This window comes from Hippopotamus amphibius, chromosome 5 (assembly GCF_030028045.1).
Source record: "Hippopotamus amphibius kiboko isolate mHipAmp2 chromosome 5, mHipAmp2.hap2, whole genome shotgun sequence".
Classification (NCBI taxonomy): Eukaryota; Metazoa; Chordata; class Mammalia; order Artiodactyla; family Hippopotamidae; genus Hippopotamus; species Hippopotamus amphibius.
The window spans coordinates 55,279,600-55,305,682 of NC_080190.1; the positions used below are offsets into that span (position 1 = coordinate 55,279,600).

Below are 26,083 nucleotides of genomic sequence, written 5' to 3' on the forward strand. Positions count from 1 at the left end.
CGATATCACTGATGAATATAGATGCAAAAATCCTCAACAAAATACTAGCTAACAGACTCCACAGCACATTAAAAAAATCATACACCACGATCAAGTGGGGTTTATCCCTGGGATGCAAGGATTCTTCAATATACGCAAATCAATCAATGTGATACATCATATCAACAAATTGAAGGATAAAAACCATATGATCATTTCAATAGATGCAGAAAAAGCTTTTGACAAAGTTCAACATCCATTGATGATAAAAGCTCTCCAGAAAATGGGCATAGAAGGAAATTACCTCAACATCATAAAAGCCATATATGACAAACCAAAAGCCAACATTGTTCTCAATGGAGAAAAACTGGAAGAATTCCCTCTAAGAACAGGAACAAGACAAGGGTGTCCACTCTCACCACTGTTATTCAACATAGTTTTGGAAGTGTTAGCCACAGCAATCAGAGAAGAAAAAGAAATCAAAGGAATCCAAATTGGAAAAGAAGAAGTAAAATTGTCACTCTTTGCAGATGACATGATATTATATATAGAAAACCCTAAAGACTCTACCAGAAAACTGCTAGCACTCATTGATGAGTTTAGTAAAGTAGCAGGATACAAAATTAATGCCCAGAAATCTCTTGCATTCCTATACACTAACAACAGAAGAGCAGAAAGAGAAATTAAGGAAACTCTCCCATTCACCATTGCAACCAAAAGAATCAAATACCTAGGAATAAACCTGCCTAAGGAGGCAAAAGATCTGTATGCAGAAAACTTTAAGACATTGATGAAAGAAATCAAAGACGACACACACAGATGGAGGGACATACCATGTTCCTGGATTGGAAGAATCAACATCGTGAAAATGACTGTACTACCCAAAGCAATTTACAGATTCAATGCAATCCCGATCAAATTACCAATGGCATTTTTCACAGAACTAGAGCAAGAAATCTTACGATTTGTATGGAAATGCAAAAGACCCCGAATAGCCAAAGCAATCTTGAGAAGGAAAAATGGAGTTGGTGGAATCAGGCTTCCTGACTTCAAACTATACTACAAGGCCTTAGTGATCAAGACACTATGGTACTGGCACAAAAATAGAAAGGACGACCAATGGAATAGAATAGAGAACTCAGAAGTAAGCCCAAACACATATGGGCACCTTATCTTTGACAAAGGAGGCACGAGTATACAATGGAACAAAGACAGCCTCTTCCATAAGTGGTGCTGGGAAAATTGGACAGCAATATGTAAAAGAAGGAAATTAGAACACTTCCTAACACCATACACAAAAAGAAACTCCAAATGGATTAAAGACCTACATGTAAGGCCAGACACTATAAAACTCCTAGAGGAAAACATAGGCAGAACACTCTTTGACATCCATCAAAGCAAGATCCTTTTGGACCCACCTCCTACAATCATGGAAATAAAATCAAGAATAAACGAATGGGACCTCATGAAACTTAAAAGCTTTTGCACAGCAAAAGAAACCATAAACAAGACTAAAAGGCAACCCTCAGAATGGGAAAAAATAATTGCCTATGAAACAACGGACAAAGGATTAACCTCCAAAATATACAAGCAGCTCAGGCAGCTTAATACCAAAAAAGCAAATAACCCAATCCACAAATGGGCAGGAGAGCTAAATAGACATTTCTCCAAAGAAGACATACAGATGGCCAACAAACACATGAAAAGATGCTCAACATCACTCATCATCAGAGAAATGCAAGTCAAAGCCACAATGAGGTATCACCTCACACCAATCAGAATGGCCATCATCACAAAGTCTGGAAACAACAAATGTTGGAGAGGGTGTGGAGAAAAGGGAACTCTCCTGCACTGTTGGTGGGACTGTAAGTTGGTACAGCCACTATGGAAAACAATTTGGAGGTTTCTTAAAAAACTACACATAGAACTACCATATGATCCAGTAATCCCACTCCTGGGCATATACCCAAAGAAAACCATAATCCCAAAAGAAACGTGTACCATAATGTTTATTGCAGCACTCTTTACAATAGCCAGGACATGGAAGCAACCTAAATGCCCATCAACAAATGAATGGATACAGAAGATGTGGCATATATATACAATGGAATATTACTCAGCTATAAAAAGGGATGAGATGGAGCTATATGTAATGAGGTGGATAGAACTACAATCTGTCATACATAGTGAAGTAAGTCAGAAAGAGAAGGACAAATATTGTATGCTAACTCACATATACGGAATCTAAAAATGGTACTGATGAACTCAGTCACAAGAACAAGGAAGCAGATACAGAGAATGGACTGGAGAACTCGAGGTATGGTGGGGGCGGGGGGTGAAGGGGAAACTGAGAAGAAGCGAGAGAGTAGCACAGACATATATAAACTACCAACTGTAAAATAGTCAGTGGGAAGTTGTTGTATAACAAAGGGAGTCCAACTCGAGGATGGAAGATGCCTTAGAGGACTGGGGCAGGGAGGGTGGGGGGGACTCGAGGGGGGGGGCGTCAAGGAAGGGAGGGAATATGGGGATATGTGTATAAAAACATATGATTGAACCTGATGTACCCCCCCCAAAAAAAATAATAATAAAAAAAAAATCATTTTCTAGGGCATTCCCTGGTGGTCCAGTGGTTAGGACTTGGCACTTTCACTGCCAGGGCCCAGGTTCAATCCCTGGTCAGGGAAGTTAAGATCCTCCAAGCCATGCAGCCAAAAAAAAATCATTTCTAAATCTTGAAGCAGAGGCAAGGTGATGTTGGAAGCAGTGTACAGGATGACTCAGAAAAATAAGTAATCAGCAGCAAAGAGATTCTTTAAGAGAATCTAGCAAGCAGTTGAGAGGAAATGAGGTCTTGCACTTAAGGAAGGTTGAAGAGGCTGGAAAGGGGGACATGCTTTAGGGCAGACAGATCACATGATAGGACAGACGGGGCTGCTAGTACATGTCTCCTTTGCTCAGGTGAGTTCTGGGACCACTGGGACTGTGATGGTTCTTGGATAAAATTAGGTCATGACACAAAGAATGGAAAAGGAATAGGAAAAAAATGTCTTGCTTGAAGAAGACAGTGGAATCAAAGTCATTTTTAAGATTTTCTCAGTCACTGAAAGTATTATAAAATTGCTTTTCTTCTTAACGTGTATCAAAAAACTGTTTTTGATATTGTAGCTGCAAAGAACTAAAGCAAAACAACAACACAAAGCTAAATTGAAGCAAGGGAAGACTCTTCTCATTTTATCATCTTAATCTATTCTCTAATGAGAAATCACAGAAAAAAGATTAAAAGAAAGGTCACCTTTTATTTAGGATAAAGAAATGTATGCTGATGGGTGATGTTTTGAGCCACTTAATAAAATGAACTCAAATCTGGAACCATCAACACTCAGAAATAGCTGTTTCTTATAATAAGTAAAGAGCAGGCAATAGATAGTGGAGAATACTTAACTGATAGTATTTCTTCTGTCCTAGATGTTAGTCACACAATTCAAAGGTTTTAGAGAACTCTGACTTAGATGAAGAAGCAATTTCAATTGATTAGGGAAAAATTTAAGGGCTACAGTCAAACTGAACATGAACTTATCTGTATAGCTTGCCAGATACATTTTGAAGACAGTAATTTCAGGTCTCAGACTCCATAGGAAGTAGATGGTATAAATATAAGAGACATATAAGTTATAAAATATGCAAGGAGACAACATGAGGCAGTTAAAGTCTAATGTAAAGGCAAAAGTCCCATTGCAACTCTGAAGAGAAAGGAAAATAGAAAAAATAGCTAAAGCTTATTAAAAATCTAATATATGCCAGATAATGTGGTAAATTTTATCTCATCTAATCTTCACAGCAATTATGAGAGACAGATATTCACAAATGGGGCAGCTAAGCCTTAGAGTTTATAATTTGTCCATATTGGAAAGTAGTAACTGATAAATCAAAATTCTAAGACATCCATCTGATGTTACATGACATCAGCTCTTCAAATAGAATGATTCCACTCTTCTCTCTGATACTCAAAACTCTCAATTTTAGTTACTCAAAACTCTCCTCAATTTTAATTGTTCACTGTATCACTCATCTTAATATTCTCAAAACTGTCCTCTAGCTAGACTGATGTCCTGTGTGCATTCCTGGAATTGTCCCACCTTTGTATACAGAATTTCTCCAACTCTCAAGGCTTAGTTTTGTACATCCCTCCCTAAAACATCCTCCCAGGGCACTGCTGCCTTCAAAGGCCCCCTCCTCTTCACCCATGGGTGGCTCTCTTCACTAATGACCTCATTTGCCAATTACAGTACTCGACCTCAGCCTGGGGATTCACTTTCCATGCTACTTTGTGTTTTCTAAATCTTGCCATTGCTGGAGATGCTAAGCAATAACAAAATCTCATGTAACTTTTTCTTTCCTACAGAACTCAGTATAGGACCCAGAGTAAAATATTTTCATGATTAGCACAAACAACAATAGTTATTTTAAATATATCACTTCATTAAATACTCATAAGAACCCTGGATAAATATAATTATAGTTTAATGTAAGTATTATACTATAACAGATATTATTTCCTTTATATATTCTTAAAGAAACAAAGAATCAGAGAGGATATAATTGTTAGCATAAGGTTACCCTGTTGGGAAATTGTGCCTATCTTTTTTTTTTTTTTTTTTTAGGCGCACAGGCTTAGTTGCTCCGTGGCATGTGGAATCTTCCCAGGGCAGGACTTGAACCCATATCCCCTGCATTGGCAGGCAGATTCTTTACCACTGCGCCACCTAGGAAGTCCATTTGTGTGCCTATCTTTAGTGCCTCATTTAGGTTTGACACTTAATATTTGTTTGATGAATGAATAAATGAACATGCTATAATTTAAACCAGGCATTTTAATTCCAAATTTTCTACCACACCATTCAGAATGATTTGACAGTATATGCTTGTTTATGTTTTCCTCATAAGATCTTATTCCAGTATGGTTTACACTGCTCTTGGCTTTGCAACATCTCACAACAAGTTCTAGTGAATGCCAAACTCATTAGCTGTGTCAGAGAGAGAAAACAATATCTACTCTAATTTTAATAGGACTAAATTCTCCATTAATGATAATAAAAAGTTAATGGTGACTTCAAACAAGCCTGAGCTTGAAAACTTGGCAGTCTGAGTGATTCTAATTAAAAAAGATTTCTTAATTATGTTTTTTATAACTTTTCATAAAGGCATTATCATGATTACTTAGGATAAAAAAAATCTTGGAACTATATCCACTTTCTTCAAAGTAAATGAGCAGGTCAACAAGAGTTTTTGTCCAAAGCCAAAACTGAATTTCAAATAGACTTGGAGGGACAATCAGATGTGTTTATCATTTAGAGCACTAAGCTAGTCTGGGGGTGCCTGCTTTTCTGAAGGGTGAGTGGGTCTGGACAAGGCAGGATGAGATGATGCAGGTTGGAGGAGAGTGGACATTGCTGTATCATTTCCCCTTCATTAGAATTAGAAGAATTCAGATAGATCTGTTCAGCTCAGAAATTTATATATAACAATGGCTAGAGGATATTAATTTGAAGTTTTATGCTGAGAAAAAAATTAAAGACTCCCTATAAAATATAGCATATACATATAAATATACTTTAAAAGAAAGCTGTAAATTAAGAGTTATATCTTTGGTATGGTCTCAGGGTCCAGACCTTTCTTGGGAAGGAACTAGTGAAGACCCATGACCCATGTGTCTAGTAGAAGATAACGTGAACCATCCCATCTGGTTTCCCTTTCATAGGGCTCCTATCCTATACTGTCTGATCTCTCTTAGGCAATGAGTTGCCCTCTTCCAGGGCCCTTCTTACTCACCACAAATGGTCCTTACTTTTTGCTTGTTTACCCAATCCTGTTCTCCTGATTTTAGCAAGCTGGGTCTGCAGTGATTTTGCAAGGATCAGCTGTGCTCTGTTTCAGAGAGCTTCTGCACAGAGTGGAACAAGAAAGAGGTACTAAAAGCCATTCAATTGGGAAGAGTTTGTTCATCCTAGGAGTTTCCAGTGAAGCAGCCCCCTGGATGGGTGGCACACTGAATTTCCAGTATAATATCCTGGCTCTCCTCTTTAACAAGAGCAACTCTATTTCCATTTAAGCCATTTTCACCCAGCATAAGTTTCATTCTTCCTGGGGACAGGTTCAGAGTTCAGGTTTAACTGAATCAAACTTGGGCCAATTTGAGCACAATGGTCCGGAATAGAGGTAACAGAAGAAAAAAAAGTATAGAAAAGAAAGAGAACAATTAAGACAAGTGTCACAAAATAGGCCACAGAGCTCCGAGAAAGGTAAGGTTTACATGGGATGAACGTTTACATTTTTCCTACTTAAAACCCTTAGTCAGGGACTTCCTGGGTGGTGCAGTGGTAAAGAATCCACCTGCCAATGCAGGGGACACAGGTTCCAGCCCTGCCCTGGGAAGATTCCACATGCCATGGAGCGACTAAGACCATGCACCACAGCTATTGAGCCTGTGCTCTAGAGCCTGTGAGCCACAACTACTGAGCCCATGTGCTGCAACTATTGAAGCCCACGTGCCTAGGGCCTGTGTTTCACAACAAGAGAAGCCACTATAATGAGGAGCCTGCACACCACAATAAAGAGTAGCCCCCGCTCACAGCAACTAGAGAAAGCCTGTGTGCAGCAACGAAGACCCAACGCAGCCAATAAATAAATTAAATAAATAAATAAATTTATAAAAAAAAACAGAAAAACCCCAAACCCTTAGTCAGCAGAGGTTTAGACCAAGCTCAGGCACCATCTGACACTTAGCAAATTATTAAATATTGTTGGGCTTCAGTTATATCAGCTATTAAGTGATAATTTTGTTACTGTATCCTGGGACAGATCCAGTGAGTAGAGAAGAGGTAGAAGGTGATTCAGAAAGTGAAACGTTTCAAAGACCTCCAAGATCCAGGAGGGGTATGACTTGGAAAACCATCAGTCATATCGCTGAATTAAAGGGAAAGAGACAAAAAGCACAAAACAAGACCCAAAGCTGGGGCAATCTTTTCATAAGTATGGAAAAGGGAAGGACATTCCTTATTTAAAAACAAAACTGATATAATTCCTTCTATTCCATAGAGAAGTACATTTTCACTCAAGAAACACTTTGTTATTTTCTAGTAGAGGGGTCCTCATTTATGAAAATATCTTGACAGTCTGCCTTACAAAATTAACACTCAGGGCAAACCTGGGAGACTAAAAACCACATCAAAGAGATTACTTTTATCTACATGTTGTAGTAAGGAGAATATTGAGATTTCTAGGGCAAAGAGAATGGAATTCAGATGCTCAGGGCATCAGAAGGAGAAGGAAGAAGAGGGTTCTAGCCAATAGCCACGTGGAGGCAGGCAGAGAACCCAAGAAAAAAATTCAGAAAGATAAATTTTTGATGAGGTTAGGTAGTGGACCCTCCAAAAATTAAGAAGAAAAGCGTAAAATCTTTAATTACAAGTTTTTGTTGTTGCTATAGTGAACAGTTATATAAACACCACCTCTATCGCCCCAAATCTTTGCTATTCTTTTGGCAAATGGTGAGGAAATCAAAGTAAAGGGACTATGCCCCACATCTGGGCCAAAGAGCAGGGAACAGTCATTCAAGATCAGATGCAGGGGAGATCCTGAGTTCAACTGGATTAGGAAATAAAGCAAGAAACAATGAGCATTTTATTGAAATTCTGGGAAAGGCACGATACATTTCTTCAGGATGTCATAGCAATTTAAAAAAAATTAAGGACCATATGACCAAAGACAATAATTCATTTATATAGCTTTTGCAAGACTCTTAATTAAACTAGGCAGATAGGGATAACTGTGATATACAATCTTAGAGCAATGAGAATAAAACACTTATCTAGAAGTAGATCAACATGGTGGGTTTGGACTTTTACTCCAGCACTTACTAGCTATGTGGTTTCTAGGAAATTGTGTAACTACCTCTCTACTTCTCTGTAAAATGGATAAAGGCACAGACCCCACAGTACAGAAGTGCAAAGATTCAAGCAAACTGCACATGTAAAATGCCTAGCAGACCACCAACTATGACAGTACTTGTAAGTATTCACTGTGACCTAATCAGGTTTTTTGCTAAGAATGAAATGAAATAATATACATGAAACTGCTTTGTAAAGTTTAAGGAAACATGCTTGTGTTATTGTTGGTTATTAAAATATAGAAATTCAAAAACTCAAAAAACAAAATTCTGAAGGTTTTGATCCTAAAACTCAGAAAATAATCATCCCCAAGGCTTTTACAGGGTGAAATGTTTCCTCATGGGTCAGAAGCAGCTCTGAGGTCTAAGCCCATCTGCTTTAGAGGCATCATGGCAGGATAGAGAACACTGAAACATTTAGCACAAGGATCAATAAATCTCCCCTTGGCTTTCCAGTCCTCCTTCTTAGAAATATTCTTGGAGAAGCCCCATGTGGCCTCTAGGTTTTAGAATGTGCAATACCATTTACTAATAATGATAGTAATTAATATTATTTGTAAAATTAATCCTAGACGAATCTCTAAATACTTTTCCAGTTCTGATTTTAATGTCATTTTACTTATTATTCTGTTCCAGTATAATTATAATTCATAGTACTGTATGAATTAATGTTTGCCAAAATCAACCCAGTGATGTAAACAAATAGTGTCCAATGAAAAGACCTATTTGTAAAGTTATATATTGATGTAATTGAAAACCACTTGGTTACGAGTGCTTGGAATGACATGTTTTCATCTGCTACAACTCAGTTACACTGCAAACTACATCAAAGGAGATCCAGTGGTTTGTGATGAAATGAAGACCGGTCCTGGGAGTCAACCATGTCACCTGCACAGAACACCAGTAACTTCTCCTAACTTGTCTCTCTGTGCGTCTGGGACTGGGGAGTCACCTACCAGGCCAGCTGCCATTTTCCATTTTCCTCTCAAACTCTGTTCTTTCATCATAACCTGAGTACATGCACATTCCAGGTCATGCCTCAAACGGCTTGGAGACCCACGGTTCAAAGTTGCTTTAAATATTAAATTTTGGTTTGGAAAAGAATGCTGCAATATAAAATCTCTAACTTAGGCTTGTTAGTGAATTCTACAGCTCCCTCCACAAAAGTTTCCAACATGATCAGATCTAGGAGGCAAGAGAATGGATTTAAAGGAGACTATGCCACAAAAGAGAACATTTAATTAACAAATACTTTCAGAGCATATACCAGGTAAAACAGATAAAGGTGTGAAAATGTGAATAAAGGTCTTTGCCCTTAAGATTATCATGCTATGGAGGAAAAGTCTCATAAGTAAATAACTATAAAACAATAATACAATGTATGATCATAAATCAAAAGGGGTATGGATCCTGTATGTTGTGTTTCTATTTATTAACCTCTGTAATTTGACTAAACCATCAAAAAAAAATACACATTTCAGATATAGGAGCTCATTCTGTGGTCTGCCTTTAGTGATATGAGTACAGTTCTGAGTGACTGGTGCTTGCTAACAACTTTCTTGAGTCTTAGCAGGACTGAAAATGTCCTTCTGTTGTCATTACGTTTAAGGACAACACGCCAAATTATAAAATCTTGATTCACATATGATTTTTGTAATGGCTTTATAGATTTTTTTTTTTTTTTTTTTTGCTTTCTGGTTTTGACTGTTGCATAGGAGAAATTCCAACCTAGTCTGTTTTTTCTTTGAAGATGGACTAATTTGTATTTGACAGTATTAAGCTCCTTATTTTTGCTTTGAGGTTTAAAAAAACTTAGAGAGTGTCTATATGTTAGTTTCTATATGTAATTTTACCTGTGTAAGGTAAGCCTTCTTGCCCTCAAGTGTCTTTACAGTTCTGGAAGATTTTTTTCTGTTAATAATTATCGATTACAATCTGTTCACCTCTTCTTGGGTCAGATTTTGCAGCATTTCCATGTCCTGAGTTCTGTGTCATTCATGTACTCTTATGTTAACTTTATTTCCTGAGACATCTTTTCTGCATCCTGAGTATGTCATTTAAATTCATCTTCTCTAATTTGAATTTTAGCAATGTTGACTCTGCTTTTCTTCCATATACTGTAAAGATCTTATTTATATTTTGTCCACATTTTACTACAGCTTTAAGCACTATCAATTATTTTTCATCTAATCTAGGATTAAAAGAAAACATATCTCTTCCTAATATTTTATTTAATTCTGTATGAAAATATATTTCAAAGTAGATTTTATTCTGAACTTAAACATCTTCATTGCCGTTTGTTCCAGTAAATTTGGGTTGATAATATTTAATATTTTGACCAGAAGTCTAGGGGCCTTGCTTTTCAAAATGTGGTACACATACTAGGTTTTTTAACATCAATTGGGAGATTGTAACAAATGCAAAATCTTAGACCATCCCCCAAACCAAACCTACTGAATCAGAATCCACACTTCAACAAGATCTCCTGGTAATGCATGAACACATTAACATTGGAAAGCAACCTGGCCTAGAGGAGTAAGGTACTTGTTGGTTGGGAGTCACCTAATTCAGCTGTGATATCAAAGTAGATGCCAACACCTAAGCCAAGTGACAGTTTTTTTACGTTTCTGTTTCTAAGGTGTGGAATGGGGAAAACATGCTTACCAAACTCTAATGTGACCAAAACTATGTGGTATCCAACCCACAAGTAGTTTTACATATTTATTTAATCATCTATCATGGTTTCTTCTCTAAAGCAAGGATTTAAACAGACAAGACACACTAACTGAACATTTCAAAGCCAGTTCAGTGGAAGACTACTGGTGAAGGCAGCTCTATGGTGGTGGGGCTTGCCTCAATCTAGGCAGATGTTGAGATGTAGGCCAATTATTGTTCATAGTTTTATTTTATCTCTAAAGGTTCAGTTCATTTAGAGACCATGGCTTTTATTGTTAATGTGTGATAAAGATGATGGATGGGCTTACCCAGGTAAGTGCAGGCCAAACAGCAATATTCACAATGATTCCTTCTACATGTCATCTTTATTCTTAAGTTGTCTTATAAGTGTTACAATGAGATCTGAGAGGAAGGTGTCTCTGAGGCCCAATGGGTCACTGCCATCTGCCCAGAATTCTGACATTGTAGGAAAAGTGAAAATTTGTTAAAATTCCAAAAACATTAGATCTACACAAGCCTCTCTTTAAAAAGATAATATATTTCATTGGCATAAATTACTTCCTGCCCATTTGTTTATTTGATGCTATTTAATAGTCACTGGCATAGGCCCTGGTGATATGGCAGTAAACAAACAGAAGAAGCGTCTTCCCTCATAGAGCTTATAATCTAGGGAAAATACACAGACACTATAAAAATAATCATGCAAAGATGGTAATAAACCATAAGGAACTAGAGGTTACCAGGTATTTGTATACGTCTACGCTCAGGAGAAAGATACTGCTATTTTATAAATGGTCCTCAAAGAAGCCATCATCTGAAAGTGAATTTCAGCAGAGACTTGAAGGAAGAGGGAAGGAGACTTACAAATGTTTAAAGGAAGAACACTGCATGTAGAAGACACTCAAGGACATCAGTCCATAGTAGGGTAGTAAGATATTTTATTTTAAAATTCAGAAAAAAAACAAAGACCAGAATGTTAATTATGCCCACTAAAATCAGATACCAAATCCTGTTGTTTGTGGCTACAAAATATCTTTTATGTCTTTATATCTTTTATCCACCCTATTGTCATTGTCCTAATTCAGACCTTCAGTATCTCTTGCTGGGATCATGACAGGAGCTTCATTTTTGGTGTGTCTTTAGTCAGATATTAACCAAGTCTATCCTTAAGCAAAAATATACTCATGCAACAACTCTGCCTAAAGTTCTTCAAAAACATCCAAGTGGAGAAAAACAGAACTGGAGATCCACCATGCACTCATTCACAAAACCCAATTCCAAATGGGTTTAATGCTTAAACCTAAGAAGCGTATCTTTAAAACTTTTCAAAGAAAATAGAGCAAAACAGATCCATGACTTCAGGCTAGGGTTACTTTCTTAAATAAGACACAAAATACACAAAGGATAAGGACAGAGTCTGATAACTCTAACTACAGTACAATTATAAACTTGTGTTTATCAAAAAAATTCAATAAAATAAGCCATAAACTGGGAAAATAATTTGCAATACACGTAACTGACAAAAGAATGAGCATCCAGAATATGAAAAGACCACCTATAAATCGATAAGAAAGACTTTCCCTGATGAACCCAGTGACAGGGCAAGAATAAGGATGCAGATGCAGAGAATGGATTGGAGGACATGGGGTTGGGGGGCAGGGGGCGAAGGGGAAGCTGGGACGAAGTGAGAGAGTAGCATAGACATATATACACTACCAACTGTAAAACAGATAGCTAGTGGGAAGTTGCTGTATAACAAAGGGAGATCAACCCGATGATGGATGATGCCTTAGAGGGCCAGGACAGGGAGAGCGGGAGGGAGTTGCGGGAGGGAGGGGATATGGGGATATATGTATAAATACAGCTGATTCACTTTGGTGTACCTCAAAAGCTGGTACAAGAATGTAAAGCAATTATATTCCAATAAAGAGCTAAAAAAAAAAAAAGACTTTCAAAAACTCAAGTGGGTTTTTCACAAAAGAAGAAGTATAAAAGTAAATACATTATAAGAGAAAAAAAAAAAAAAACCTGCCTAGTAACTGGATTATTGAAATGCCACTTACAACCCATTAGATTAGCCCAGATTTCTTTTTAAGTACTTATTGACAAGGTCATGGAAAGCAGATTGTAAGGATGGGGTTGTAAGTCAGTGAAATCAATTTGGAAAATTATTATTATTTTTAAAAATTAAATATGAACATTTACTGCAACCCAGAAATAGCATCCTAGATATAGTCAGTACTCTAGAGAAACTTTTTGCACAGGTACATGATGAGATAGATAAAAATCTTATAGCAACGCTGACAGCAGAAGCAAAAAGAGAGAAACAACAAATAGCCATGATGAGGCTAAAATACAAACGAATTGGGAAAGTAAGTTCTCTAGAACTACACTAATCAACAGAGATAAATCTCACCAATATAAAAGTGAATGTTAAAAAGTCACCAAAATATATGTTAAGTATTATACTATTCAAATGAGTTTCTGAAATGAGGTGCTGCTAATCAACAAACATAAGGTTTCAATTATGCAAGAGCAGTAAGTTCTGCCGTACAACGTTGCATTTATAGTCAACTGTACTGTACTGTGCACTTAAGAATTTGTGAAGAGAGTAAATCTCATGTCAAGTGTTCTTTTCACAACAAAAGAGATAAATAAACCAATAAATAAACAAATCATATACTGTGGAGACGTGTACAAATGTAAGAACATTATGCCCTGGAGAGTATTCAGATTTCAGAAGGGCATGAAGGAGTCCTCAGTTGTTTTCCTCATGTTCCGATATGTTAAACCAGGTAAGTGGGAGCACAGTGTTGTCCCTTGTTATATTTTACATATACGTATTTTGTATTCTTTGAATAAATGATATATTTCATAACTTAAAAGGAGACTGAGGGTTAGAAACATCAAATCTTGGCTTCACACTGCAGATGCTCTACTTTGTGTAATACACTGTAAGGTTTACCATTTCCCCTCCTCATATATAAAATGGAAATAGAAGATTAGATTGTACAGCATGTACATTTGCTAGCACAATGCTTGGCATGTGGCACATACAGAATAAATACTAAATATAATGGGGGAGCATTCTTTAATGACTTCTCATCGTTCCCTTCTTCATATGACTTACGTGTTGCCCTGAACTGGCCCCAGCCAGCCAGTCCAGCTTCATGTCCCATCACTGCCTCTTCTCAGTGTTGCTCCAGCCATATGCCATCCTTCCACATTTCTTTGCCTTCCATCCCAAGCCCATTTATCTGCCATCATCCCTCAAATCTCAAGACAAATCACACCTCTACTGTGAAGCAGATATCACTGTAGCACTGACTCCCAACACAGTAGTTTAGAGTTTATATGTCTCCCTCGCCATAGTATTGTCAACTACATGAGGACAGGGATCATATCTTTTCTCATCCTTGTACCACAAGACAAGAAAACATGTAAAAAATAATCAATAACATCGATTGAAACCATAAAATCATGATTCTGAGATAAGCTTAGTTCTCTAAATTCTGGGTTTGATTTTAAAAAATGAAGCATGTATAAATTTATTAATCATGAGTAGATGAAAGTTTTGTTGTAGAAAAAAACTATTAAAGAAGTATTTCAAAAAAAATACAATTTAATCTTAAATATTTTTCTATTCTAGGGCTATATAAAAATACATATATAATCATTTGTGAGAGAACACACATCTATATTATCCTAAGAACATCATAAAATTGAAACTATATATATATATATTTAATTATAAACTGTCATGTTGTCCACAAAAAATAATAAGTAATCCATAATGGCAAAATGGAATGAGTTAATTTCTTTACTAAATTTAAATCAATCATTATATTTATTTCCTGGGACATTTAGTAAAATGATCCAAATCAGTCTTGTGTCAATCTGATTTAATTTAGTGATACCCATTGTAAATAGAAAGTGTTTCATAAGCTAGAAATGGCTAAAATGAAAAAAAGAAATTGTAAGTTATTTATTCAAAATAACCTCAATATTTTGGAGGTTTTTTTCTTTTCTTTTTACTACATATGCACAAAAATAATCACACTCAAAGGGTATATATAAGAGCAATTAAGGAAGATGAAAAGTGAACTGGAAGTATGTGTAGAATGTATGAATTAACCCATAAATGTTCTTTCTTCACTATACAAATGGAAAACACCAGATCTATTGCCATCTTACAACAACGGGAGTTAATTTGCTGGGGAAAATTGTAATTGATGCTGGAAGATGAAGAAAAGCGATTTTCATCTGCGAGAAAAGTAAAGAAAGAAAAAGAATGTGAATAGTGCTGTGAGATCCCCTCAGACTGTTCTGACAAAAATTAAATGTGTTTTGTGGGGAAATAAAAATAAACTTGTTTAAAGCATGCCACATGTTTGTCTTTGCAGTCATAGGTGAGAAAGAGGGGAAAAAAAACCATCCTGCATCAGTGGCATGTTGTATAAATCAGTCTTTAATATGCATATGATTCATCTGGGGATCTTGATAAAATAAAGATTCTGATGCCATTTGGTCTGGGGTGGCACTTGAGATTCTGCATTTCTAACAAGTTCCTGGGGGATGCTGATGTTGTTGGCCTGGACCACACTCTAAGTTCCAGTGATAGAGGAAACTACATTGCAGTTCCACATCGTAGTCCCACTGTAGTCCTAGCTCTGCTGCATATAATGATGTCACTTGGATGTGTGGCAGCCTCTGAGACTAAGTTAGGTAGATACAGAAATAATACTTCGCTCATCTTGTTGCTGTGAGGTGTTCAGGTGATGTAAGTAAATCTCCAGGTACAAAGAAGGTATCCAATGACCATCAGTTCTTTTTACTGAGTGCTTTAAAAATTATTTGTTCAAATTGATGTTACTGAAAATGCAATTATTATGGCTCAAGTGTAATGAAAACAAATAGAGGAAGATATCACCTAAATAAACAAAAACAGATGTCATTTCATTTTTACAACACTTATCTTTTATGTACTTTTGACAGATGTCTCATTTATAAGCTGAATTTGATTAGAAGGAAAAAATTGTTGGAAAGGTATCGCAAATATTTGGAAAAGAAAGAGGCTAAAACACATTTTTAGATGGTGACTTCCTCACATGACATTTTTGTCTGACAACCAATTAGGGCCTTGGCAGCAAACAGTGTTCAGGAGAGCTGTAATTCCATCAAATTAAAGCAAGGAAGGGTTGAAGTAAAATGGGAGCTTGAGTCTTTCAAGTGTATGTAGAAAATGAGTAGAAATGTTTCAAAAATAAAATAATTAGCATCAGCCAAATAGGAACTGAAAATGTTATAAACAAATAGTGTCTTAGAGGTTACCTAGAAGATGCACTAAAACTTCCTACAACAGAGTCTATCGGAAACACTCAGGATCAACAAACGAGGAAGATGAGACTTGTCTAGTTTTGTGCCCTGGCTCCAGAACCCCCATCAGACTGCCATTTACATCACTTGTGTCTAGGTTTCTGTTTGCCATTCCACAACGATTCTCTTTTCTCCTCCTATTTAGCTACTCCGGAATTATGTACTAATAGCACATGACAACTCCAAAAGTCAGAATAGAAATGTGAAACAAGGACTTCCCTGGTGGCACAGTGGTTAAGTATCCACTTGCCAATGCAGGGGACACAGGTTCGATCTCTGGTCTGGGAAGATCCCACATGCTGCACAGCAACTAAGCCTGTGCACCACAACTACTTAGTCTGCTCTCTAGAGCCCCCGAGCCACAGCTATTGAGCCCATGTGCCACAACTAATGAAGCCCACATGCCTAGAGCCTGTGCTCCGCAACAAGAGAAGCCACCACAATGAGAACCCCCCTCACCACAACAAAGAGTTGCCCTTGCTCACTGCAACTAGAGAAAGCCTGTGCACAGCAATGAAGACACAATGCAGCCAAAAAAAAAAAAAAAAAAAAAGGAGCTGAGAATAAATTCTACTTGTTTAAAAAAAAAAAAAGAAAAAAAGTATGTGAGACAACATCATCTTAAAATTGATGCCTTTTCTGGAAAGAAACACTTGAACACTTGAAAAGTCTCTGTCTATGAGGTTTGATATAAGTAGGGCTTCCTTGAGCTGCATTTCTTATAGTAATTGTGGGTCACTGAGGAGAAGCCTGGCTCACTGTCCACCACCTTGTTCCTCTGCTAACACATGATATGGGAACGAGCTCTGCAAGTTTTGTCTCTACCATGAATTTTTATAAAAACAGCAAAAATTTAATAAAGATGAAATCATATGGCCCAATCATACAAACAAAAGAAATTTAAAAAAAAAAGGTGTCATCCAAATATTCAGACAACCTGGCATAACTCCAGACCTTAACTGTCATCACCATAGTTGGAAATACTTCTGAGCCATGTTTATAAAAAAGGCAATGAGACCTCATGAAGGTCTCAAATTTCTTTGGGTCTCATGCTTGCTCAAAGGTCACATTTGATGTTTTCCTGGGATGCCACCTCCCCTCTGAAGAATATAACAGGACCTACCCAGTGTGTCTGTAAAACAAAATAAATAGTTCTCTAGCAACAGAACAGAATGAAGTTCTATTTTTTAAAAATATTTTTAAGATAAAATACATAAAATCTCCCTAGAGCCACATTTTCCCCTCCCTCTCACTGGATATTCCAGGATGAATTTGAGAATAAAACTCTTTAGCAAGAGCAGCAACATATTTAAAAAATTTGATCCAAACTCAGAAGTCCTTGGAGCAGGCCTGTGTCCACTTGCCTATGGTCCACTGAATTCAGTCTTTAGTCTGAAACGGAGCTTAATGATTACAGAGCTATCTCTGTAATTTTACAGAGGAAGAACATGAGGCTCAAGGAGCTTAACCACTTTTCCCAAATCACAATAAACTCATCAGATGCATCTCCATGGAGGCCACGCTGGTTCAAGTTCATGCCAATTTTTTCATGCTCTAATATGTTAGCTTTGTAACTGATGTGTCTACTTCTATTCTCCAGATACCTTTCCACCTTCCAATAGATTTCATACAAGAGTCTGAAAGGACCTGCATGACCCAGCAATGGGAAATCTCTCCTTCAAGCCAACATGCTTCTGACTCATTATACTCCAAAAACATTTTCCTTCAGTCCATTCCTAGGACAAGCTCATCTCTTTCCCACAGTGGGTGCAGGTAGAAGTTATTCCTTCTACTATCATTTTCCCTGGGTTCTCCAAGTTGCTGGTCTTTCTCATACTTGCATTTCAGCCTACATTTCATCACATGTGAGTTTTCATTGGAACCCCCTTTGTTATCCTCTTCCACAGTTTCTTGTTACTGTATCCATAGTATCAATGAATCTCAGTTACATTTTGTTTATCCCCTGTTAGTCATATCACTTACTCCACTAGAATGAAAATAATACCATTAGGACAAAGGTCTTGTATTTTTTTGTTCTGCAAGGACTCACCGCTCAGTGCTTAGCTTAGAACATTGCAGACATCATACACTAACTCTTCACAAAACGCTACAGATACGTACTCCATTATCTGGGCTAAGTTAGGTACTATTATACTCACCATCAAGATCATCATTAATATCATCTCCATTGTCTATGGAAGAAGACAAAACATTCATTTGAACAAGATGCTGTTGACAACTCCAAGATATAATAGTGGCCCATTAGGCCTGAAAATGACCTTCCTCAATAATCTAACCATTCCAATAAGCACACTGATCTTGTACTATTGTGTTGATAAGCACAGGTTATCATATAAACTGGAAATTGCCATAAATCTCATGCCTGACACTGGATGGCTACCCTTTAGAGAACAGATGAGGTCCAAGCCTAATTCTATAGGGAAATATATCTGAATAGTGAATTTATTATCATACTCCTATTACCTGAATTTACATATTCATCTGCTTCATAAATATTAAAAGTAAGTTAAACACTAATTTGAGTTTTCATATAACTGAAGAGTGATCTTCTAAAGCCAAATTTTAATGGAAAAAAAAGCAAACAACATTCATTATCTGTTTAGAAAGAAACTTATTTGCATACTAATATGTTGTTGATACAAGCATCCTAAAAAGATATAGTTGCAAATTTTAATGAAAATATCTGCCCCAAAGTCTTTTTTCCCCAATCATTAAAATAGCTGTTTGTTGAAAGGCAAGCAATGTCAACTAAAAACAATATACTTGTCAAAAGTGCAAAGGTATAGCTTTTAAACAAAGGAGAAGCCATATCACATGGAAATTTACCTAGGGTACCTCTGCTTTAGGGGATATGCTGAGCTATGCAATTCGGAACAGCTCTTTCATTGAAAATATTAGGATAAGTTGTTAGTGTAAAATTAAGTGAAATATATTTTTAAAATCTTAGAAGCATTGTAGAGTGGAGATGATAACAAGAATTTGTCAGGCCAATATCCAAGTAAGCGAGACTGTATATAGTGGTAAACAGAACAAAGAAGCCACTTTTGCCCTAAAAAATTTCACCGATCACAGCAAAACTGAACTTTGGCTTGGATGGCCAAGGCCCACCCAAATTTAGGACTATAAGTGCAGTCTCTGTAGAAGAAAGCTAGACCTGTAAAGAGGCCAAAATTTTGAGATAAACTTTAAGTAGAAAAATAAAACCATCATTCCCCACACAAGGGAATAGCATGAAAAACTAGTGGAGCTGATTAGCAAAGGGAAAATAAAATTCCCTGAAAAGTCATAACGTCAAATCCTTCTCTCACATGTATGTAATTCAAATTCACCTGAATGGTCCAAAGAGTTTCAAGACATGAATTTAAAGACTTCCAGGAACTTAGGATGCCTGGGCACTGAGACAGGCAAATGCAAAATTAAAAAAAAAAAAAAGGCACTTTCATTCAAGTCCTCACAAGTCCTCAAAATAAATTACACTAGTAATTTCTAAGGAAAATCACCAGCACAAAATAAAAAACAATGAAGTATACAAGAAAACAAGTTTCCATGAACAAGAACCAACAGTGAAAAAAAAAAAAAAAACACATTCCTATATCATACATGGTTTTTAATGTAGCTTACTATTTTTAAGAAAAAGAGAAAAAGTTAAGCTAGAAAATATCTGTATGTAGCATGGCATGGTAAAATATGACCTAGCAGTTTTGGGAAAAAAGGATAATTGCTTGAGTGAAAAAAAATCAAGATTTGAAAACTGGATAGAATTACTATCAGATTAGAAATAGCTAAAGAGATACACAGTAAACTGCAAATAAGTAATAGGACTTACCCAGAATGTAGCAGAGATCAAATAACATGGGAAAAATGAAGAAAAATAGTTGAGACATGGAAGACAGAGAGGATCTAACACGTATTCAAAATTTACAAAAGAGGAGAGAAGGAGAATAAAGTAGAGGCAACATTTGAAGAAATAATGGGTGAGAAATTGCAGAAAGGGTGAAATAGCACAGATTTAACAAGTCAAATAATTCCAAGTAGAAAATAAAGAAATGCATGTATGATTTATTATAGTGAAACTCCAGAACTTCAAAAACAATGCCAAAAATGATTAAAATCAGTTAAAAACATTGATTACCTGCAAAGAAATAACAGACTAATAGCAACAATGGAAGTCAAAGAAAGTAGAATATTATCTTCATTTTGCTAAAGAAAAAAGATTCCTGACTAGAATTTTATATCCAATGAAATTATCTTTTAAGTATGAAGCAAATAAAGACATTTCTAGACAGACAGAAGACAGAATTTGTCACCAGGAAAATCTCACTAACAAGCTATAAGCATTGCATTTCACTTAACATAAAGTAAAATTAAAATTATAACAAAAATATGTCAGGAAATTGTACCTGCTAAAAAAATAAAATAACATAAAAGTTATAAACTACCAGAGGAATAAAAATTGAATAGAATCAAAGACATAAGAAGCTTTGCTTCTAATCATGATAGGTTACCTGGGACTGAGCTACTCTTCCCACTGTATACAAGTAGAAAACAAAGGTTTTCAGACATTGGAAATCAAGCAGTGTAGAACTGTGCTCACTGACAGTGGAAACATGTGGGGAATCAAATGAAGGGACCCCTCATGAACTGACTTTTCACCTGGGGACGTTTTCTGGACCATGGCTGGGGTATCCCAAGTATAACACAATGATTTCATTAAACTGAGGAGCCAGTGATAGAAGTTTGAGAAGCTGAAGCAGCTCAAAATCATGGCTTCCCTTTGGTTTCCAGTCTGATTTCTATTCTTGTGAGTCAACATGGCACAGGCAGTTCCTCTCCATCGTGGCAGGTACATGCAATCTTTCCAATACTTTCAGAACCTCACTGCACTCTCCTAAGAGATATAGCTCCACCTGGCCACTGCCCCTCCTGTGAGCTCAGGGACATCAGAACCAACTGAGCAGCGCCCCTTTCTCAGTGGCCTGAGTTTCAGCACTTGGTTCCCTTCCTCTATGCTAAAAAATATTAACAACAACAATTTCTCCCTTTGTTTCCCTGATCATGCAGTGAAATATACATATGACAGCTGTTTCCTGTAGTGCTACCTTTGTGATAATTCAAGGTTCTTTTTTTTTGGTTGTTTGTTTTGTCTTTCTACTCACACGTTGCGTGTAGTTTACATTTAGTGAACAATTCTTTATATTAAATTATCTTAAGAAAAACTGGCTGATTTCTGTCTCCTAATTGGGCTTAACTGACACAACTAGCACAACAAGAAAATTCAATTCAAGGTGGGTTAAAGATCTAAATATGAAAGGCAAAAATATAAAAGTTTTTAAAGGTGATATAGGAGTATATTTCCAGAAATTCAAGATTGGGATGGATCTCTTATACATGATCCAAAGAGCACAAACTAAATAAAAAGAAATGAAAGGAAAACATAGGTAAACTTGACATTAAAATCCATAATTAACTTCTATTCACCAAAAAGCATCAGAAACCAAGTGCAAGTACAAATCATAGTATATTCCCAACACACACACATACACACACAGGCCAGATATTTTGAATATATAAAGAAGTATTGTTAAACAATGAGAAAAAAACGTGGTAACCAAAGAGAAAATTGGGCAAAAGACTTGAAGAAACACTCAAAACAAAAGGGGGGGATCCAAATGGCCATAACACGTAAGGAAATATGGTGATGGAAGTATAAATTAAGTCTAAGACAAGATACATTTGTATATACAGCAAAGTGGCAAAATTGAAAACTCCAAAATATCACCTATATTACAAAGTAAATGAAATGTCAATTTCTGTGACCACGTTGGTAAAAATTGTGGCATTGCCTAGCCCATCTGGACACGCACACTCCCCTTCAATTCAGCCAATCCATTTTTAAGTTATATATTCTAGAGAAATGCTCTATGTGGGACAGGTCTGATATTTTTTTCGTTTCAAGTTCTTGGTTTTTGCCTTATGACATGCAATAGCAGAAAATGACTCTCCTTCCAGTGCCTATGGAGCCCTTTTGCTCAAGTGCTGTGTAAATTGTTGAAAATAAAGTCTGAAACCTCTCTGTAAACACACAGGAAATCAATGGAAGATTCATTAAAGCAAAGTATCCAAGGTAATCATAATTTATTTTCTAAAGTATTCTGAGTAACAGGAAACTTTTCAATAATCATTGCTGTGCTTAAGATAATAACGCCATTAATTAGTTTCCTTGAGAGATTTCCTGGGTATTTTATAAATTATTTCTTTTTCACACTCCTGGGAAAGAAGTCACCATGCATTCAAACTGCAATCAATGCAGGCAACTCTATGGAATGGGATTGTCTTCTCCACTTGATGTGCTCCAATTATTTCATGTTCTTAATCCATTTATCTCTGCTGCAGAGTGAGACACAAGGAGGGAGGGAACATCTCAGGCAAGTTCTTAGACAGATGGATCAGGAAGGATTGTGGCATAAAAACAGCAGTGAAAATGAACACCAGACACAGCAGACTAAATATTGCAATTTACAAATTAAGTATCTTAGTAAATGGCTGACCTTGGAAACGCAGAATGCTCTCAGTCATAAAGTTGCTTAAATGTAAGAAGTGTTATTCAAAGGAAGTTTTCTCATGACTTAGTTCAAAAACATCTTTCAAGGGCCTAATATAAGAAATGCAAGATACTATGAACTTATATATTTCATTTTTATTTATTTAGATAGCCCTTATTCTATGAAAATTTGGGAATCTTAATAATAACACTGAATACTATGAGACCATAATAAAATAAATATAACATTCACTCATTCAGTCTAAAATAGAAGGGGAAGAACTGCATTCTAGTACCTGCTGATGTGATTTGAGGTAATTCTCAAACAATCCAATAATACTAAGAAAAATAATAAACCACGATACTAACATTTATTGGCTACTCCTCAGGAACTAGGGCTAAATGCAACGTAGATGTTGTCTTATATAATCCTCACAGCAGCCCTATAAAGTAAAATATTTTAATTTTTATAGGTGAAGAAAGTGAGGTGAAGAAAAACTACGCTACTCATATAACTACATCAATTGTGAGGAAGCAGGAATTCAAACCCAGACCTACCTGCCTCCAACAGACTCTACTTGTTCTACTGTATACCTTTAGCCTCCTAATTTTTTTGAGTGTTTAGTGTTTGTCGAGACTGCATCAGATGTTGGGAACTGGATCTGAAATTCCCTCATGGTGTTCTATTATCATCGAGAATAGAAAATAGAGATAAAAAAGAAGGAAAGGATAATTGCTAAACATATACGTGCAACATGTCAGGGGAGCACAGTGAAGGAAAAAATGTGCCACTTTGGGAAGGAGGTAAAAATGGGAAAATTCACAGAAGAAATTTGAACTGGTTCTAGAAGGATGAGTAGGAGTTTGCCAAGCTGAGAAGAGGGAAGGATACTAAAATGAATAACAAAACTGCAGGTCAAAGGTTTGTAGATATGAAAGTAAAGGATTTATCTGAGGAGCAGTTAGCATTTTTACTTTAAGTGCCTTCATGTTTAAAGGGAGAAGTGTTGAAAAAAGGTAACACAGAGCTCCAAGGGGAGAATATGAGACCTGAAAAGAAGGTCTGCTAACATCTGCTAGTCAAAGATATGGTCTAAATAGGGTGTGGGTTCATTAACTAACCACCACCATTTGCAAGTCACCGAGACTCTCTCAAAGTGTGATCTTGCAGCATCTTCATCACCTGGGAGCTTCAAAATTCAGAATCTCTGGCCTTGACCCAGACCTACTGAAACTGAAACTTCATTTCCACAAGATCACCAGGGGATGTGTGTGCACATTACATTTGAAAAGCACTGATTAGATTAAAATGATAAACTCGAAAAGAAACTGATATAAAGTTATATGATTGACTTCAAAATACTTGGGACACTCTAACTCCAATAATGCAGTCCATTTTCTACAGTAGGAAGCTATCTGATATCTAATCAGACTTAAGTATGGGTCAGAGTTCCCACACTTGGTACTCCTTTGTTCAGGGAAGATAAATTTGAGAATGTGTTATCTTCCCAGAAAACTGACAGACCATGTTGAAATGCCAGGGCTCTGGAAGTAGTGTCAGTTTTGACTGTTCGAAATCCCAGGCCTAACAAAGGGCAGTTACTTGGCGGCAAAAGGGTGTCTGGATGAAAACGGATTGAAAAGAGTCATTCTCATTAAGGCTCTGTGCTGTGATGAATACGCAACATATGCTTACTCATTTAAGCCTCACTTAAAACAAAGGAATCTATATATAAGACAGATGCCCAACAAGGACCTACTGTATAGCACAGGGAACTCTACTCAATATTCTGTGATAACTACATGAGAAAAGAATCTAAAAACAGATGAATATATGTATATGTATAGCTGAATCACTTTGCTGTACACCTGAAACTAATATAACATTGTAAGTCAACCATACTTCAATAAAATTTACAAATAAATAAATAAATAAATGAGAGGAACATGAGGCTTGGAAAGGATAAATAATTTTTCCAGCTGTGATTACAACAATAATAGTGATAGTAATTTTGTAGCTAGCGTTTACTTACTCTGCTCAAAATACCAGGCTAAATGATTTTGTGTACATTATCTCATTTAATCTTCACCACAACCCTGTGAGAAGATATGACTGCCTCCATTTTACAACTTAAGAAATGGAAGAGAGACAGTTTAAATGACTTACTCAAGGTGACATAACTTATAACTATGCCTGAACATAGATGTGTTTGACTCAAAGGCCACACTTTATCATTAGTACCAAAGTAACTCCAAAAGCCATCCTCTGTTCATCTGCAATCTTCTTCAAATGACCTGAGTGATTCTCTCACAACCTTTCAAAGGAAGGAGGGGAGGGAGGAAGGAAGAAGATTGTTTAAGGTGAATAATTATAAAGAGCAAGATTTCTAAGATTTACAAATGAGATTACTGAACTACTGTTTGGTAAAAACATGCCCTTTAGCAAAGATGAAATAAACACTTTTGTTGCAGTTGTCTTCATTGATTTATCAGGAGATGGATGGTTAATTGGATTTCCCTACCTATTCTGTCATGTCAAGTCTCACACAAATAAGTGCAGAAATATTTACATGCAATTTACAAGACATTAACTATACATTCCCCAAATAAGCTTCTAAACCAACCCCCACATCAATATATCAAGTTCTCTAATTCCCCAATCACACTATAACAAAATCAATGGATGTGTCGGCATCCATCCAACACCGGTACCTTTTCTGCAGGGCAGAATGATTTGGAGCAGCGGTCCTCAACCTTTTTGGCACCACAGACCAGTTTTGTGGAAGACAATTTTTCCATGGACCGGGTGGGTGGGGTGGAGGGGTGGGGGGATGGTTCAGGAAGTAATGCAAGCAAGGGAGCTGCAGGAAGAAGCAGATGAAGCTTCAATAGCTGGCCCACCTCTCACCTCCTGCTGTGCGGTGAGTTTCTAACAGGCCTCAGACCAGTACTGGGGGTTGGGGACTCCTGATTTAGCAGAAGTGAAAGGGTTTGGGTCTTCACAGAGCTCTGTTTGAATCCCAAATTCCCTACCCAAGAGTCACATGGCCTCAGACAAGTTCTTTAATATTCTCTAAGTTACAACATCTTCCATCTTAAACAAGCATCTGTGTTACTTCAGAGGATTGTTGTGAGGATTCAACACAATCACAAAGAGTCTGGTGGATGGTACTGCTTCCCGATGGTCCTTCTCTTCCACATTAAGCCGGGTATGTCGCATAGTCAGGATTTGAAAGATACATGTTTCTATCTTGAAATCAATATATCTGAGTAAACATCACAAATTGACAAGGACATGCAAGGTTGTGAGCAGTTACCATACTCTCTAGTTTTTTAGTTTTAGTCCATTAAATCTGAGTTTAGCAATTTGATCACCTTGAACGAAACTAACGTTTGTTTGCATTTCAGTTAGGTCATGCAGCTCAGCCTCAGGCTGATTTATAAAGGATGAGACACATGTGTTAAAACCCTTCTGTGCACCCACTTTCTGCTGCTGCACAACCCCCCTCCGGCTTTCAGATATTTACATTTATCTGAGATGC

The 26,083-nt window shown here is 36.7% G+C and overlaps 1 protein-coding gene and 1 non-coding gene across 4 annotated transcripts in view; one reads left to right on the top strand and one right to left on the bottom strand.

The window, feature by feature from the left end:
• NRG3 (neuregulin 3) overlaps positions 1-26,083 on the bottom strand; it is a 1,075,402-nt gene that overhangs the window by 173,682 nt on the left and 875,637 nt on the right. The window lies entirely within an intron of this gene.
• TRNAE-UUC (transfer RNA glutamic acid (anticodon UUC)) lies at positions 2,595-2,666 on the top strand. The gene has a single exon. It is a non-coding gene; the product is annotated as a tRNA-Glu (tRNA).